We start from the raw sequence: 18,689 nt of genomic DNA, 5'->3' as shown, positions 1-18,689 counted from the left end.
TTATTTTAAAATTTTTATTGGAGTATAGTTGATTTAAAAGGTTGTGTTACTTTCTGCTATATAGAAAAGTGAATCAGTTATACATATATCCACTCTTTTTAAGATTCTTTTCCCATATAGGTCATTACAGAGTATTGGGTAGAGTTCCCTGTGCTATACAGTAGGTCCTTATTAGTTATCTATTTTATATATAGTTATGTGAGCATGTCAATCCCAGTATCCTACTTATTCCCTCCCCCCTTCCTCCCTGGTAACCATAAGATTGTTTTCTACATCTGTAACTCTATTTCTGTTTTGTAAATAAGTTCATTTATACCTTTTTTTTCCTTTTTTAGATTCCACGTATAAGTGATATCATATGATATTTGTCCTTCTCTGTCTGACTTACTTCATTCTGTATGACAATCTCTAGGTCCATTCACATTGCTGCAAATGGCATTGTTTTGTTCTCTTTTATGGCTGAGAAATTTTCTATTGTATATATGTACCACATCTTCTTTATCCCTTCCTCTGTTGATGGATATTTAAGTTGCTTCCATGTCCTGTCTATTGTAAATAGTGTTGCAATGAACATTGGGGTGCATGTATCTTTTTGAATTATGGTTTTCTCTGGGCATATGTGTAGAAGTGGGATTTCTGGATCATATGGTAATTCTATTTTTAGATTTTTTTAAGGAACCTTCATACTATTCTCCATTGTAGCTGTACCAATTTACATTCCCACCAACAATGTAGGAGGGTTCCCTTTTCTCCACACCCTCTCCAGCATTTATTGTTTGTAGATTTTTTGATGATGGCCATTCTGACCAGTGTGAGGTGATACCTCATTATAGGTTTGATTTGCATTCTCCAGTAATTAGTGCTGTTGAGCATCTTTTCATGTGCTTTTCGGCCATCTATCTGGTTTCTTTGGAGAAATGTCTATTTAGGTCTTCCACCCATTTTTTCATTGGGTTGTTTGTTTTTTTGATATTGAGGTACATGATCTATTTCTATGTTTTGGAGATTAATCCCTTGTTGGATACTTCGTTTGGAAATATTTTCTCCCATTTTTTGAGTTGTCTTTTCATTTTGTTTATGGTTTCCTTTGCTGTGCAGAAGCTTTTAATTTTAATTAGGTCCCATTTGTTTATTTTTGGTTTTATTTTCACTACTCTAGGAGGTGGGTCAGAAAAGACCTTGCTGTGACTTAAGTCATAGAGTGTTCTGCCTCTGTTTTCCTCTAAGAGTTTTATATTATCCAGCCTTACATTTAAGCCTTTAAACCACTCTGAGTTTGTTTATTTATTTATTTATTTATTTTGCGGTACACGGGCCTCTCACTGCTGTGGCCTCTCCCGTTGCGGAGCACAGGCTCCGGACGCACAGGCTCAGCAGCCGTGGCTCACGGGCCCAGCCGCTCCACAGCATGTGGGATCTTCCTGGACTGGGGCATGCACCCATGTCCCCTGCATCGGCAGGCAGACTCCCAACCACTGCGCCACCAGGGAAGCCCCTGTGTTTATTTTTGTGTATGGTGTTAGGGAGTTTTCTAATTTCATTCTTTTATATGTAGCTGTCCAATTTTTCCAGCACCACTTATTAAAGAGTTGGTCTTTTCTCCATTGTACATTCTTGCCTCCTGTCATGGAGTAATTGACCACAGGTGTGTGGGTTTATCTCTGGACTTTCTATCCTGTTCCATTGATCTATATTTCTGTGCCAGTACCATACTGTTTTTTTTTAAACATCTTTATTTGAGTATAATTGCTCTACAATGGTGTGTTAGTTTCTGCTTTATTTTTTTTTTGACTTTTTAATAGTTAGAATATTTTATTTTTGTAATCGGGAAAGTTAAGGAATGTACAAAGACGTTTCTTAAAGACAATGGTTGATTGCTTTTCTTCATCTTTACGTAGGACACAACGAGAGGAAATGGGCTTCATTGGTACTATCATTACTTTAGGTTAGGGTTGAGCAAGAACGTCTTCATGAGAACTGCTGTGTTGCAGAATGGACTCTATCCAACAGTGCGGATGCCTCCTGCTGTAAGCAGAAAACTCCACTCAGTCTGCCCTTCCTGGTTGAGGAGTTTATGGGAGAGTGTAGAGGTGAGCTGAGCTTTGGGTCTGGCTTAATCCCTGGCGAGGCCATGCACCTGGTCTGTTTGCTGTCTCTGAGTCACCAGGGCTCTTCCAAGACAGTCCTCAGCTCAGTGGGGCTACAGTTAACAGGAGACGAGGCTGACTGGTGTGCATCCCCCTGAGGAGGAGCCGTGTGACGGATGGAAGCCTGCTTAGCGAGCCCAGAATCACAGCATGCCAGGGAGCTCGGGGTCCTGCAGGGGCAGCTCTGTCCAGCTCCAGCTGCTGAGTTCATAGCTTTTTCTCTATTAGATCAACACCAATGAAGCTGTTCTCTTTGGCTTTCCTTTTCTAAACAGTATGCAGGTTAGTATCCTTCTGTCAGCACATCCTTTATTCAGAAATCAGGTTATGATCCGTTAGTCACTGCTTTATTGCATTCCAGTCCTGTGAATGTATACTAGACACTCTCATTAAGTTGGGGGTATTTACCAAGTCTTGTCTAAAATAAAATTATAAGCTGTTCATTGGATATGCTTACTCATTCATTACGTTTTCAAAAGATAACTTTAAAAGTTCTCTCATTATGAATTAATACGTATTCACAGTAGAAAATCTGGAAAATTCAGAAAAGCCCCAAATAAAAGGTACTTTTGATCTCAGCAGCTTGCTGCACCGCAGCTGACATGGCGGCATCTCCCAGTGTTGCCTGTGCAGACAGGGCAAGCTGATGGTCCAGCATTGACGCTGGAGTCCTACAACCTGCTTGCAGCCCCCTGATCTTAGTGAAGGGCCTGCATCTTTCAGGGCGTCAGTTTCCTCATCGTAACAGAATCCACACCTACCTCACAGAACAGGGATGAGGATTACCTATTTGTGTACAGCTGAGATTTTCTACTCCACGGTCCCCAGAAATGAACAGGTTAGCTGGTTAAAAGTTATGTGAGGGACTTCCCTGGTGGTGCAGTGGTCAAGAATCTGCCTGCCAATGCGGGGGACACGGGCTCGAACCCTGGTCTGGGAAGATCCCACCTGCCGCGGAGCAACTAAGCCCGTGCGCCACAACCACTGAGCCTGCGCTCTAGAGCCCACAAACCACAGCTACTGAGCCTGCGAGCCACAACTACTGAGCCCGTGCACCCCGGGTCCGTGCTCTGCAGCAAGAGTAGCCACCACAATGAGAAGCCCGCGTACCACAACAAAGAGCAGCCCCTGCTCACCACAACTAGAGAAAGCCTGCGCCCAGCAACGAAGACACAACACAGCCAAAAATAATTTTTTTTTAAAAAGTTATGTGATGTTGTTAGGCTTTTGATAGACATTGCCAGTGAGTCCTCCAGAAAGGTTTTACAAGCATGCAGCCCTTTTACTAGTTTTTTTTAATTTTTTAAAACATCTTTATTGGAGTATAATTGCTTTACAATGGTGTGTTATTTCTGCTTTATAACAAAGTGCATCAGTTATACATATATATATGTTCCCATGTGTCTTCCCTCTTGTGTCTCCCTCCCTCCCACACTCCCTATCCCACCCCTCTAGGTGGTCACAAAGCACCGAGCTGATCTCCCTGTGCTATGTGGCTGCTTCCCACTAGCTATCTATTTTACATTTGATAGTGTATATATGTCCATGCCACTCTCTCACTTTGTAACAGCTTACCCTTCCCCCTCCCCATATACTCAAGTCCATTCTCTAGTAGGTCTGTGTCTTTATTCCTGTCTTGCCCATAGGTTCTTCATGAACATTTTTTTTCTTAGATTCTATATATATACGTGTTAGCTTACAGTATCTGTTTTTCTCTTTCTGACTTACTTCACTCTGTATGACAGACTCTAGGTCCATCCACCTCACTACAAATAACTCAATTTCATTTATTTTTATGGCTGAGTAATATTCAATTGTATATATGTGCCACATCTTCTTTATCCATTCATCTGTTGATGGACACTTAGGTTGCTTCCTTGTCATGGCTATTGTAAATAGAGCTGCAATGAACATTTTGGTACATGACTCTTTGAATTCTGGTTTTCTCAGGGCATATGCCCAGTAGTAGGATTGCTGAGTCATATGGTAGTTTTATTTTTAGTTTTTTAAGGAACCTCCATTCTGTTCTCCATAGTGGCTCTATCAATTTACATTCCCACCAACAGTGCAACAGTGTTCCCTTTTCTCCACACCCTCTCCAGGATTTATTGTTTGTAGATTTTTTGATGATGGCCATTCTGACCAGTGTGAGATGATATCTCATTGTAGATTTTTTTTTTTTTTTTTTTTGCTGTACGCGGTCCTCTCACTCTTGTAGCCTCTCCTGTTGCGGAGCACAGGCTCTGGACGTGCAGGCTCAGTGGCCATGGCTCACAGGCCCAGGTGCTCCACGGCATGTAGGATCCTCCCAGAATGGGGCACGAACCCGTATCCCCTGCATCGGCAGGCAGATTCTCAACCACTGCACCACCAGGGAATCCCATCATTGTAGTTTTGATTTGCATTTCTCTAATGATTAATGATGTTGAGCATCCTTTCATGTGTTTGTTGGCAATCTGTATATCTTCTTTGGACAAATGTCTATTTAGGTCTTCTGCTCATATCTGGAATGGGTTGATTATTTTTTTGATATTGAGCTGCATGAGCTGCTTGTAAATTTTGGAGATTAATCCTTTGTCAGTTGCTTCATTGGCAAATATTTTGTCCCATTCTGAGGGTTGTCTTTTAGTCTTCTTTATGGTTTCCTTTGCTGTGCAAAAGCTTTTAAGTTTCATTAGGTCCCATTTGTTTATTTTTGTTTTTATTTCCATTTCTCTAGGAGGTGGGTCAAAAAGGATATTGCTGTGATTTATGTCATACAGTGTTCTGCCTATGTTTTCCTCTAAGAGTTTGATAGTGTCTGGCCTTACATTTAGGTCTTCAATCCATTTTGAGTTTATTGTTTTATATGATGTTACAGAGTGTTCGAATTTTATATTTGTATATGTACCTGTCCAGTTTTCCCAGCACCATTTATTGAAGAGGCTGTCGTTTCTCCACTATACATTCCTGTCTCCTTTATCAAAGATAAGGTGACCATATGTGTGTGGGTTTATCTCTGGGCTTTCTATCCTGTTCCATTGATCTCTATTTCTGTTTTTGTGCCAGTACCATACTGTCTTGATTACTGTAGCTTTGTAGTATAATCTGAAGTAAGGGAGCCTGATTCCGCCAGCTCCATTTTTCTTTCTCAAGATTGCTTTCGCTGTTCAGGGTCTTTTGTGTTTCAATACAAATTGTGAAATATTTTGTTCTAGCTCTGTGAAAAATGCCAGGGATAGTTTGATAGGGATTGCATTGAATGTGCAGATTGCTTTGGGTAGTAGAGTCATTTTCACAATGTTGATTTTTCCAATCCAAGAACATGGTATATCTCTCCATCTATTTGTATCATCTTTAATTGGTTTCATCAGTGTCTTGTAAATTTCTGCATACAGGTCTTTTGTCTCCTTAGGTAGGTTTATTCCTAGATATTTTATTATTTTGTTACAATGGTAAATGGGAGGGTTTCCTTGTATCACTTTCAGATTTTTCATCATTAGTGTATAGAAATGCTAGAGATTTCTGTGCATTAATTTTGTACCCTACTACTTTACCAAATTCATTGATTAGCTCTAGCAGTTTTCTGGTAGCAACTTTAGGATTCTCTATGTATAGTAACATGTAATCTGCAAACAGTGACAGCTTTACTTGTTATTTTCTGATTTGGATTCCTTTTATTTCTTTTTCTTCAATGATTGCTGTGGCTAAAACTTCCAAAACTATGTTGAATAATAGAGGTGAGAGTGGGCAACCTTGTCTTTTTCCTGATGTTAGTGGAAATGGTTGCAGTTTTTCACTATTGAGGACGATGTTGGCTGTGGGTTTTTCATATATGGCCTTTATTATGTTGTGGAAAGTTCCCTCTATGCCTACTTTCTGCAGGGTTTTTATCATAAATTGGTGCTGAATTTTGTTGAACGCTTTTTCTGCATCTCTTGAGATGATCATATGGGTTTTCTAGTTCAATTTGTTAATATGGTGTATCACATTGATTGATATGCATATATTGAAGAATCCTTGCATTACTGGGATAAATCCCACTTGATCATGGTGTATGATCCTTTTATGTACTGTTGGATTCTGTTTGCCTTTTTTTTTTTTTTTTTTGCGGTACACAGACCTCTCACTGTTTTGGACTCTCCCATTGTGGAGCACAGGCTCCGGACGCCCAGGCTCAGCGGACACGGCTCACGGGCCCAGCCGCTCCGCGGCATGTGGGATCTTCCCAGACCAGGGCATGAACCCGTTTCCGCTGCATTGGCAGGCAGACTCTCAACCTCTGCACCACCAGGGAAGCTCTGTTTGCTAGTATTTTGCTGAGGAGTTTTGCCTCTATGTTCATCAGCGATATTAGCCTGTAGTTTTCTTTCTTTGTGACATGTTCGTCTGGTTTTGGTATCAGGGTGATGATGGCCTCGTAGAATGAGTTTGGGAGTTTTCCTCCCTCTGCTATATTGTGGAAGAGTTTGACAAGGATAGGTGTTAGCTCTTCTCTAGATGTTTCATAGAATTTGCCTGTGAATCCACCTGGTCCTGGGCTTTTGTTTGTTGGAAGATTTTTTGTGTGTGTGTGTGTGTTACGCAGGCCTCTCACTGTTGTGGCCTCTCCATTTGCGGAGCACAGGCTCCGGATGCGCAGGCTCAGCAGCCATGGCTCACGGGCCCAGCCACTCCGCGGCATGTGGGATCTTCCTGGACTGGGGCACGAACCTGTGTCCCCTGCATTGGCAGGCGGACTCTCAACCACTGCGCCACCAGGGAAGCCCTGTTGGAAGATTTTTAATCACAGTTACAATTTCAGTGCTTGTGATTGGAATGTTCATATTTTCTATTTCTCCCTGGTTCAGTCTCCAAAGCTTGTGCATTTCTAAGAATTTGTCTATTTCTTCCAGGTTGTCCGTTTTATTGGCATAGAGTTGCTTGTAGTAATCTCTCATGATCCTTTGTATTTCTGCAGTGTCAGTTGTTACTTCTCCTTTTTCATTTCTAATTCAATTGATTTGAGTCTTCTCCCTTTTTTTTCTTGATGAGTCTGCCTAATGGTTTATCAATTTTGTTTATCTTCTCAAAGAATCAGCTTTAGGTTTTATGGATCTTTACTATTGTTTCTTTCACCTCTTTTACATTTATTTCTCATCTGATCTTTATGTTTTCTTTCCTTCTGCTAAATTTGGGTTATTTTTGTTCTCCTTTCTCTAATTGCTTTAGGTGTAAGGTTAGGTTGTTGATTTGAGATGTTTCTTGTTTCCCAAGGTAGGATTGTATTGCTATAAAGTTCCCTCTAAGAACTGCTTTTGCTGCATCCCATAGGTGTTGGGTCATCGTTTTTTCATTGTTATTTTTTTCTAGGTATTTTTTTATTCCCTTTTTGATTTCTTTAGTGATCTCTTGGTTATTAAGTACTGTATTGTTTAGCCTCCATGTGTTAGTACTTTTTACAGATTTTTTCCTGTAATTGATATCTAGTCTCATAGTGTTGTGGTCGAATAAGATACCTGATATGATTTCAATTTTCTTAAATTTACCAAGGCTTGTTTTGTGACCCAAGATACGATCTATCCTGGAGAATGTTCCATGAGCACTTGAGAAGAATGTGTATTCTGTTGTTTTTGGATGGAATATCCTATAAATATCAATTAAGTCCATATAGTTTATTGTATCATTTAAAGCTTGTGTTTCCTTATTTATTTTCATTTTGGATGATCTGTCCATTGGTGAAAGTGGGGTGTTAAAGTCCACTACTATGAATGTGTTACTGTCGATTTCCCCTTTTTTGGCTGTTAGTATTTGCATTATGTATTGATGTGTTCCTCTGTTGATTGCATAAATATTTCCAGTTGTAATATCTTCTTGATGGATCAATCCCTTGATCATTATGTAGTGTCCTTATTTGTCTCTTGTAACAGTCTTTATTTTAAAGTCTATTTTTTCTCATATGAGTATTTCTACTCCAGGTTTCTTTTGATTTCCATTTGCATGGAATATCTTCTTCCATCTCCTCACTTTCATTCTGTATGTGTCTCCTGGTCTGAAGTGGGTCTCTTGTAGACCGCATATATATGTGTCTTGTGTTTCTAACCATTCAGCCAATCTATGTCTTTAGGTTGCAGCATTTAGTCCATTTACATTTAAGGTAATTATCGAGATATATGTTCGTATTACCATTTCCTTAATTGTTTTGGGTTTGCTCTTGCAGGTCTTTCCCTTCTCTTGGGTTTCTGCCTAGAGAAGTTCCTGTAGCGTTTTTTGTAAAGCTGGTTTGGTGTTGCTGAATTCTCTTAGCTTTTGTTTGTCTGTAAAAGTTTCAATTTCTCCATCAAATCTGAACGAGATCCTTGTTGGGTAGAGTAATCTTGGTCGTAGGTTTTTCTCCTTCATCACTTTAAATATGTCCTGCCACTCCCACTAGCTTGCAGAGTTTCTGCTGAAAGATCAGCTGTTAACCTTATGGGGAATCCCTTGTGTTATATGTTTTTTTTTCCCTTGCTGCTTTTAATATTTTTTTCTTTGTATTTATTATTTTAATATCTTTATTGGAGTATAATTTCTTTACAATGGTGTGTTAGTTACTGCTTTATAACAAAGTGAATCAGTTATACATATACATATGTTCCCATATCTCTTCCCTCTTGCATCTCCCTCCCTCCCACACTCCCTATTCCACCACTCTAGGTGGTCAAAAAGCACCGAGCTGAACTCCCTGTGCTATGCAGCTGCTTCCCACTAGCTATCTATTTTACATTTGGTAGTGTATATATGTCCATGCCACTCTCTTGCTTTGTCACAGCTTACCCTTCCCCCTCCCCATATCCTCAAGTCCATTCTCTAGTAGATCTGTCTCTTTATTACTGTCTTAACCCTAGGTTTTTCATGACATTTTTTCCCTTAAATTCCACATATATGTGTTAGCATATGGTATTTGTCATTCTCTTTCTGACTTACTTCACTCTGTATGACAGACTCTAGTTGCATCCACCTCATTACAACTTGCTCAATTTCATTTCTTGTTATGGCTGAGTAATATTCCATTGTATATATGTGTCACATCTTCTTTATCCACTCTTCCGATGATGGACACTTAGGTTGTTTCCATGTCATGGCTATTGTAAATAGAGCTGCAATGAACATTTTGGTACATGACTCTCTTTCAAGTATGGTTTTCTGTGGGTATATGCCCAGTAGCAGTATTGCTGGTCATATTGTAGTTCTATTTGTAGTTTTTTAAGGAACCTCCATACTGTTCTCCATAGTGGCTGTACCAATTCACAGTTCCACCAGCAGTTCAAGAGTGTTCCATTTTCTCCACACCCTCTCCAGCATTTATTGTTTTTAGATTTTTTTGTTGATGGCCATTCTGACCAGTGTGAGATGATATCTCATTGTAGTTTTGATATGCATTTCTCTAATGATTAATGATGTTGAGCATTATTTCATGTGTTTGTTGGCAGTAGGTATATCTTTGGAGAAATGTCTATTTAGGTCTTCTGCCCATTTTTGGATTGGGTTGTTTGTTTTTCTTTATTAATGAGCTGCATGAGCTGTTTATAAATTTTGGAGATTAATCCTTTGGCAGTTGCTTCATTGGCAAATATTTTCTCCCATTCTGAGGGTTGTCTTTTGGTCTTGTTTATGGTTTCCTTTGCTGTGCAATAGCTTTGAAGTTTCATTAGGTCCCATTCATTTATTTTTGTTTTTATTTCCATTTATCTAAGAGGTGGGTCAAAAAGGATCTTTCTGTGATTTATGTCATAGAGTATTCTGCCTATGTTTTCCTCTAAGAGTTTGATAGTTTCTGGCCTTACAATTTGGTCTTTAATACAATTTGAGCTTATTTTTGTGTATGGTGTTAGGGAGTGATCTAACCTCATACTTTAACATGTACCTGTCCAGTTTTCGGAGCACCACTTATTGAAGACGCTGTCCTTTCTCCACTGTACATTCCTGCCTCCTTTATCAAAGATAAGGTGACCATATGTGCGTGGGTGTATCTCTGGGATTTCTCTCCTGTTGCATTGATATATATTTCTGTTTTTGTACCAGTACCATACTGTCTTGATTACTGTAGCTTAGTAGTATAGTCTGAAGTCAGGGAGCCTTTCTCCAGCTCCGAAAGTTTGCTTTGGCTATTCAGGGTCTTTTGTGTTTCCATATGAAATTTTTTTTTCTAGTTCTGTGAAAAATGCCAGTGGTAGTTTGATAGGGATTGCATTGAACCTGTAGATTGTTTTGGGTAGTAGAGTACTTTTCACAATGTTGATTCTTCCAATCCAAGAACATGGTATATCTCTCCATCTATTTGTATCATCTTTAATTTCTTTCATCAGTGTCTTATAATTTCTGCATACAAGTCTTTTGTCTCCCTAGGTAGGTTTATTCCTAGATATTTTATTCTTTTTGTTGCAATGGTAAATGGGAGTGTTTTCTTGCTTTCACGTTCAGATTTTTCATCATTAGTGTATAGGAATGCCAGAGATTTCTGTGCATTAATTTTGTATCTTGCTACTTTACCAAATTCATTGCTTAGCTCTAGTAGTTTTCTGGTAGCATCTTTAGGATTCTTTATGTATAGTATCATGTCATCTGCAAACAGTGACAGTTTTACTTCTTCTTTTCCGATTTGGATTCCTATTATTTCCTTTACTTCTCTGATTGCTGTGGCTAAAACTTCCAAAACTATGTTGAATAAGAGTGGTGAGAGTGGGCAACCTTGTCTTTTTCCTGATCTTAGTGGAAATCCTTTCAGTTTTTCACCACTGAGGATGTCTGTGGTTGGCTGTGATGTTGGCTGTGGGTTCATCATATATGGCCTTTATTATGTTGAGGAAAGTTCCCTCTCTGCCTACTTTCTTCAGGGATTTTATCAAAATGGGTGTTGAATTTTGTCAAAAGATTTCTCTGCATCTATTGAGATGATCATATGGTTTTTCTCCTTCAAATTGTTAATATGGTGTATTACGTTGATTGATTTGCATATATTGAAGAATCTTTGCATTCCTGGAATAAACCCCACTTGTTCATGGTGTATGTTCCTTTTAATGTGCTGTTGGACTCTGTTTGCTAGTATTTTGTTGAGGATTTTTGCATCTATGTTTATCTGTCATATTGGCATTTAGTTTTCTTTGTGACATCCTTGTCTCGTTTTGGTACCAGGGTGATGGTGGGCTTGTAGAATGAGTTTGGGAGTGTTCCTCCCTCTGCTATATTTTGGAAGAGTTTGACAAGGATAGGTGTTAGCTCTTCTCTAAATGTTTGATAGAATTCGCCTGTGAAGCCATCTGGTCCTGGGCTTTTGTTTGTTGGAATATTTTTATTCACAGTCTCAAATTCAGTGCTTGTGATTGGACTGTTAATATTTTCTATTTCATCCTGATTCAGTCTTGGCAAATTGTGCATTTCTTAGAATTTGTCCATTTCTTCTAAGTTGTCCATTTTATTTGCGTAGACTTTCTTGTAGTAACCTCTCATGATCTTTTGTATTTCTGCAGTGTCAGTTGTTACTTCTCCTTTTTCATTTCTAATTCTATTGATTTGAGTCTTCTCCCTTTTTTTCTTGATGAGTCTGCCTAATGTTTTATGAATTTTGTTTATCTTCTCAAAGAACCAGCTTTGAGTTTTATTGATCTTTGCTATCGTTTCCTTCATTTCTTTTTCATTTATTTCTGATCTGATTTTTATGATTTCTTTCCTTCTGCTTACTTTGGGGTTTTTTGGTCTTCTTTCTCTAATTGCTTTAGGTGCAAGGTTACATTGTTTATTCGAGATGTTTCCTGTTTCTTAAGGTAGGATAGTATTGCTATAAACTTCCATCTTAGAAATGCTTTTGCTGCATTCCATAGTTTTTGGGTCATCGTGTCTCCATTGTCATTTGTTTCCCGTATTTTTTTATTTCCTCTTCGATTTCTTCAGTGATCACTTCGTTATTAAGTAGTGTAATGTTTAGCCTCCATGTGTTTGTATTTTTTTACAGATCTTTTCCTGTAATTGATATGTAGTCTTATATTGTTGTGGTCGGAAAATATACGTGATAAAATTTCGATTTTCTTCAGTTTACCAAGGCTTGATTTGTGACCCAGGATATGATCTATACTGGAGAATGTTCCATGAGCACTTGAGAAGAATTTGTATTCTGTTGTTTTTGGATGGAAAGTCCTATAATTATCAATTAAGTCCATCCTGTTTAATGTATCATTTAAAGCTTATGTTTCCTTATTTATTTTCGCTTTGCATGATGTGTCCATTGGTGAAAGTGGGGTGTTAAAGTACCCTACTATGAATGTGTTACTGTCCATTTCCCCTTTTACGGCTGTTAGTATTTGCCTTATGTATTGAGGTGCTCCTATGTTGGGTGTATAAATATTTACAATAGTTATGACTTCTTCTTGAATCGATCCCTTGATGACTATGTAGTGTCCTTCTTTGTCTCTTCTAATAGTGTTTATTTTAAAGTGTGTTGTGTCTGATATGAGAATTGCTACTCCAACTTTCTTTTGCTTTCCACTTGCATGGAATATCTTTTTCCATCCCCTTACTTTCAGTCTGTCTGTGTCTCTAGGTATGAAGTGGGTCTCTTGTAGACAGCATATATATGGGTCTTTTGTTTGTATCCATGCAGCCAATCTGTGTCTTTTGGTGGGAGCATTTAGTCCATTTACATTTAAGGTAGTTATCGAAATGTATGTTCCTATTCCCATTTTCTTAATTGTTTTGTGTTCATTATTGTAGGTTTTTATCCTTCTCTTGTGTTTCTTGCCTTGAGAAGTTCCTTTAGCATTTGTTGTAAAGCTGGTTTGCTGGTGCTGAACTCTCTCAGCTTTTGCTTGTCTGTAGAGGTTTTAATTTCTCCATCAAATCTGAATGAGATCCTTGCTGGGTAGAGTAATCTTGGTTGTAGGTTTTTCTCCTTCATCACTTTAAATATGTCCTGCCAGTCCCTTCTGGCTTGCAGAGTTTCTGCTGAAAGGTCAGCTGTTAACCTTATGGGGATTCCCTTGTGCGTTATTTGTTGTTTTTCCCTTGCTGCTTTTAATATGTTTTCTTTGTATTTAATTTTTGACAGCTTGATTAATATGTGTCTTGGCATGTTTCTCCTTGGATTTATCATGTATGGGACTCTCTGTTCTTCCTGGACTTGATTAACTATTTCCTTTCCCATATTAGGGAAGTTTTCAACAATTATTTCTTCACGTATTTTTCTAATTCTCTTTCTTTTTCACTTCTTCTTCTGGGACCCCTATAATTCAAATGTTGGTGCATTTAACGTTGTCCCAGAGGTCTCTGAGACTGTCCTCAGTTCTTTTCATTCTTTTTTCTTTATTCTGCTCTGCAGTAGTTATTTCCACTATTTTATCTTCCAGGTCACCTATCCCTTCTTCTGCCTCAGTTATTCTGCTCTTGATCCCTTCTAGAGAATTTTTAATTTCATTTATTTTGTTGTTCATCACTGTTTGTTTGCTGTTTAGTTCTTCTAGGTCCTTGTTAAACGTTTCTTCTGTTTTCTCTATTCCATTTCCAAGATTTTGGATCATCTTTACTGTCATTATTCTGAATTCTTTTTCAGATAGACTGCCTGTTTCCTCTTCATTTGTTAGGTCTGGTGGGTTTTTGCCTTGCTCCTTCATCTTCTGTGTATTTTTCTGTCTTTTCATTTTGCTTAACTTACTGTGTTAGGGGTCTCCTTTTTGCAGTCTGCAGGTTTGTAGTTCCCTTTGGTTTTGGTGTCTTTCCCCAGTGGCTAAGGTTGGTTCAGTGGGTTGTGTAGGCTTCCTGGTGGAGGGGACTAGTGCCTGTTTTCTGGTGGATGAGCCTGGATCTTGCTGTTCTGGTGGGCAGGTCCACGTCTGGTGGTGTGTTTTGGGGCGTCTGTGGCCTTATGATTTTAGGCAGCCTCTCTGCTAATGGGTGGGGTTGTGTTCCTGTCTTGCTAGTTGTTTGGCATAGGGTGTCCAGCACTGTAGCTTGCTGGTCGTTGAGTGAAGCTGGGTCTTGGCGTTGAGATGGAGATCTCTGGGAGATTTTCGTTGTTTGATATTACATGGAGCTGGGAGGTCTCTTGTGGAGCAGTGTCATGAACTTTACTCTCCCACCTCAGAGGCACAGCCCTGACTCTTGGCTGGAGCATCAAGAGCCTTTCATCCACATGGCTCAGAATAAAAGGGAGAATAAATATAAAGAAAGAAAGAAGATGGGCTTCCCTGGTGGCGCAGTGGTTGAGAGTCCGCCTGCCAATGCAGGGGACATGGGTTCGTGCCCCGGTCCGGGAAGATCCCACATGCCGCGGAGCGGCTGGGCCCGTGAGCCATGGCCGCTGAGCCTGCACGTCCGGAGCCTGTGCTCCGCAACGGGAGAGGCCACAACAGTGAGAGGCTCGCATAAAGCAAAAAAAAAAAAAAAAAAAAAAAGAAAGAAGATAAAAATAAAATAAAATAAAGATATTAAAATAAAAAATAAATAGTAAGAAAAAAATTTTTTAAGTTAAAGGAAAATAGAAAATGGATAGAGAGAACCCTAGGACAAATGGTAAAAGTAAAGCTATAGAGACAAAATCACACACAGAAACATACACATACACACTGAAAAAAAGAGAAAAAGGGAAAAAAAAATATATCTTTGCTCCCAAAGTTCACATCCTCAATTTCGGATGGTTCGTTGTTTATTCAGGTATTCCACAGATGCAGGGTACATCAAGTTGATTGTGGAGATTTAATCCTCTGCTCCTGAGGCTGCTGGGAGAAATTTCCCTTTCTCTTCTTTGTTAGCACAGCTCCCGGGGTTCAGCTTTGGATTTGGACACGCCTCTCCATGTAGGTCACCTGAGCGCGTCTGTTCTTCGCTCAGATAGGACGGGGTTAAAGGAGCAGCTGATTCGGGGGCTCTGACTCACTCAGGCCGGGAGGCGGAGGGGTACAGAATGCGTGGTGAGCCTGTGGCAGCAGAGACCGGCGTGATGTTGCAACATTGTGGAGCGTGCTGTGTGTTCTCCTGGGGAAGTTTTCCCTGGATTGCGGGACACTGGCAGTGGCGAGCTACACAGGCTTCCAGAAGGGGAGGTGTGGATAGTGACCTTTGCTTGCACACAGGCTTCTTGGTGGCGTCAGCAGCAGCCTTAGTGTCTCATGCCCGTCTCTGGGGTCCTCGCTGATAGCCGTGGCTCACACCCTTCTCTGGAGCTCCTTTAAGCAGCACTCTTAATCCTCTCTCCTCGCACACCAGGAAACAAAGAGGCATGAAAATGTCTCTTGCCTCTTCGGCAGCTCCAGACTTTTTCTTGGACTCCCTCCCGGCTAGCTATAGTGCACTAGTCCCTTCAGGCTGTGTTCACGCAGCCAACCCCAGTCCTTTCCCTGGGATCCGACCGAAGCTCGAGCCTCAGCTCCCAGCCCGAGCCCGTCCCGGCGGGTGAGCAGACAAGCCTCTCGGGCTGGTGAGTGCTGGTCGGCACCGATCCTCTGTGCGGGGATCTCTCCGCTTTGCCCTCCGCACCCCTGTGGCTGCGCTCTCCTCTGGGGCTCCGAAGCTCCCCTCTCCGTCACCCGCAGTCTCCACCTGTGAAGGGGCTTCTAGTGTGTGGAAGCCTTTCCTCCTTCACAACTCCCTCTCACTGGTGCAGGTCCCATCCATATTCTTTTGTCTCCGTTTTTTCATTTTTCTTTTGCCCTACCCAGGTACGTGGGGGAGTTTCTTGCCTTTTGGGAGGTCTGAGGTCTTCTGCCAGCATTCAGTAGGTGTTCTGTAGGAGGTGTTGCACATGTAGATGTATTTCTGATGTATTTGTGGAGAGGAAGCTGATCTCCTCGTCTTACTCTTCTGCCATCTTGAAGCTGCCTCTTTCATTAATATCTTATGGTTTTCCGAGTACAGGTGTTTTGTCTCCTTAGGTAGATTTATTTCTAGGTATTTTATTCTTTTTGATGCAATAGTAAATGGGATTGCTTCCTTAATTTCTCTTTCTGATCTTTCATGGTTCGCATATAGGAATGCAAGAAATTTCTGTGCATTAATTTTGTATCCTGCAACTTTACCAAATTCATTGATAAGCTTCAGTAGTTTTCTGATAGCATCTTTAAGATTCTTTATGTATAGTATCATGTCACCTGCAAACAGTGACTTTTATGTCTTCTTTTCCAATTTTGATTCCTTTTATTTCTTTTCTTCTCTGATTGCTTGTGGCTAGGACTTCCAAAACTATGTTGAATAAATGTAGTGCGAGTGGACATCCTTGTCTTGTTCCTGATCTTAGAGGAAATGCTTTCAGTGTTTCACCATTTAGAATGATATTTGCTGTGGGTTTGTCATATATGGCCTTATTATGTTGAGGTAGGTTCAGTTTGATCCAAATTCAGATACACTTCCTTCCCATTCAGCCCTTGCAAAGTGATTGAATACATAAGTAAATAGATTACTCCCCAACTGAACTTAATTTTTGCATATTTGTGGCAGTGTTTTTATTTTTACAAGGAATCCAAGCTTTTGCAGGTGTTAACTCTTTATCCACAGACTTACTGTATAGTGATAACTAACACTTAGGTAGCACTGCGTGAATCAGTCGCTGCTCTAAGTACTTTACAAATATTAGGATATTTAATCCTCATAGCACACCATGAGCATACTGTTATTATCCCCATTTTAGAAATGAGAAAACTGAAGAGCAAGAGATTAATTTACACGACCAAAGTTCAAGCATTTCAGTTGTCAATGTTGTTGCAGGCTGGATTCTCCAGAAAGCAGATCCAGAGATGAAGTTTAGCATGCAGAAAGTTCAATAAGAAGTGCTCTCAGAAAAACACCTGTAGAAAGCAAGAGAAGAAAGGAGCATTGGGCAGAAAGACAACCTGGACCAAATGCAGACATAGCACCAGGGGGAGCTCTGAAGCTTAAGTGGCCTTCAGAGTGCTTCCAAGTAGGGTCAGGGGGCCAAGACCTCTACATTGACCAGTCATCGGATAAAGGCTGCCCTTGGAAAAGGGGGCATGACTCTGGTGAAGCAGCTCTCTGCAGCCAACAGCATTTTCCAGAGAAGGACAGTATCCTCAGCCACTGGAAGAGTAAGCACCTTGGTCCTGAAGGGGTAACTGGGAAGCTCATGCAGCATCCATTATATAACCTGCCTATGAATCATTCAAGGATCTTAAAATGCAGATTCTGATTCAGTGTGTCTGGGCTGGGGCTGAGAGTCTGCATTTCTAACAAGGTCCCAGTTGATGCCAGTGCTGCTGGTTTGTGAAAATAAGGTCCTGGTCATGCAGCTCCAATGCTGCAAAGTTAGGAATAGAACCTAGGCTGTCTGGTTATGAATCTGTGGTCTTACCACTTTGCGGCACTGCTGCTTAAAGAAATTTCTCTACCAAAATTTTAATTCTAAGGAATTAACTTGATATACCACTTGATATACCAGCCAGACTGACTAGCTTTAGAGCTTTTCAGGTCTCCTGGCCGACAGGAGACACACTCGTGTCTCTAGTTGACATGCTATCCCCAGCATTTGTTAATTGCTGTTTATCATTGCTGACTTTCCTAGTGACATTTCATCCAGGAAATTCTCTTCAGCTAGCTTGACAGTTTTTATCCCCTGACCTTTAAGCAAGTGTATCAAATATGAGAATGACACTAGCTACTTGATATTCATAATTTGTGGCACACAATGGCTATTTCTTAAACCAGAAAATTACCATTTTTCTATTTAAAATGTTTATTATATGCTTAGATATGCATTTATTATGTGTTAGAGTCATTTTTTCCCCCAAAGGAGCCTATCTTTAATTTCATAATGAGAACCAGTAAGAGAATTGGATTTGACATCCAGGTTCATTTATACTCAAGTTTTTAGAACCACCTCTATTATATAAAGTCAAACCTACACTAAGAATTTCCCAGGTTACAATATCTTGTTAATTATATGATGATATTTTTCTCACCATGTACTCCCCACAAGCACAAAGGGAAGAAGATAAAATGTTATGCAATTTTATAATGTTCACACAAAGGACAAATGTGAGAATCAGTAACATACGTGTGTCAACCCTTAGCTTGTTTTAAATTCTTATATAAAACCATGATTTAATTATTTTATTTTTCATCTTTTAAAAAGAAGTATGTGATAAGAAATATATATATAATCCTGCATAGAAATTGGATAGCAGAGACATGGAAAAAAGAAGTGACCTGCTTGAAGTTATTTATTGGCTTATAGGAAATAAAATCTTGAACTGGGGAACACTGTGGTTAAGAAACCTCTTCTAGCTCAGTCTGTTCCCTAGGCAACAAAAATCTGTGTTAAAAAAGAAACAAACGAAAAAAAACCCCTTTAGAGTAGTAAAGCTTTCAGAGTTATTCTTCATTCAGAAGATTCACAATGGAAAATCATTTGTTTGAGTACTGCAGTTAAAAATGGCGACTCTAACAATTTGGGTCAGCAGATAGAGTAGTTATGCTTCTAGAGTGATGGTTCTCAAAGTGTAGTCCCTGGACTACATGGGCATCACTTGGGAACTTGTTAGTAATGTAAATTCTTTGTCCCCATCCTAGAGCTACTGAATCAGAAACTGGGGGAGGGGAAGGAAGGCG

Source organism: Tursiops truncatus, chromosome 4 (genome assembly GCF_011762595.2).
Source record: "Tursiops truncatus isolate mTurTru1 chromosome 4, mTurTru1.mat.Y, whole genome shotgun sequence".
NCBI classification, from domain to species: domain Eukaryota; kingdom Metazoa; phylum Chordata; class Mammalia; order Artiodactyla; family Delphinidae; genus Tursiops; species Tursiops truncatus.
This window is presented reverse-complemented; position numbering follows the sequence as displayed.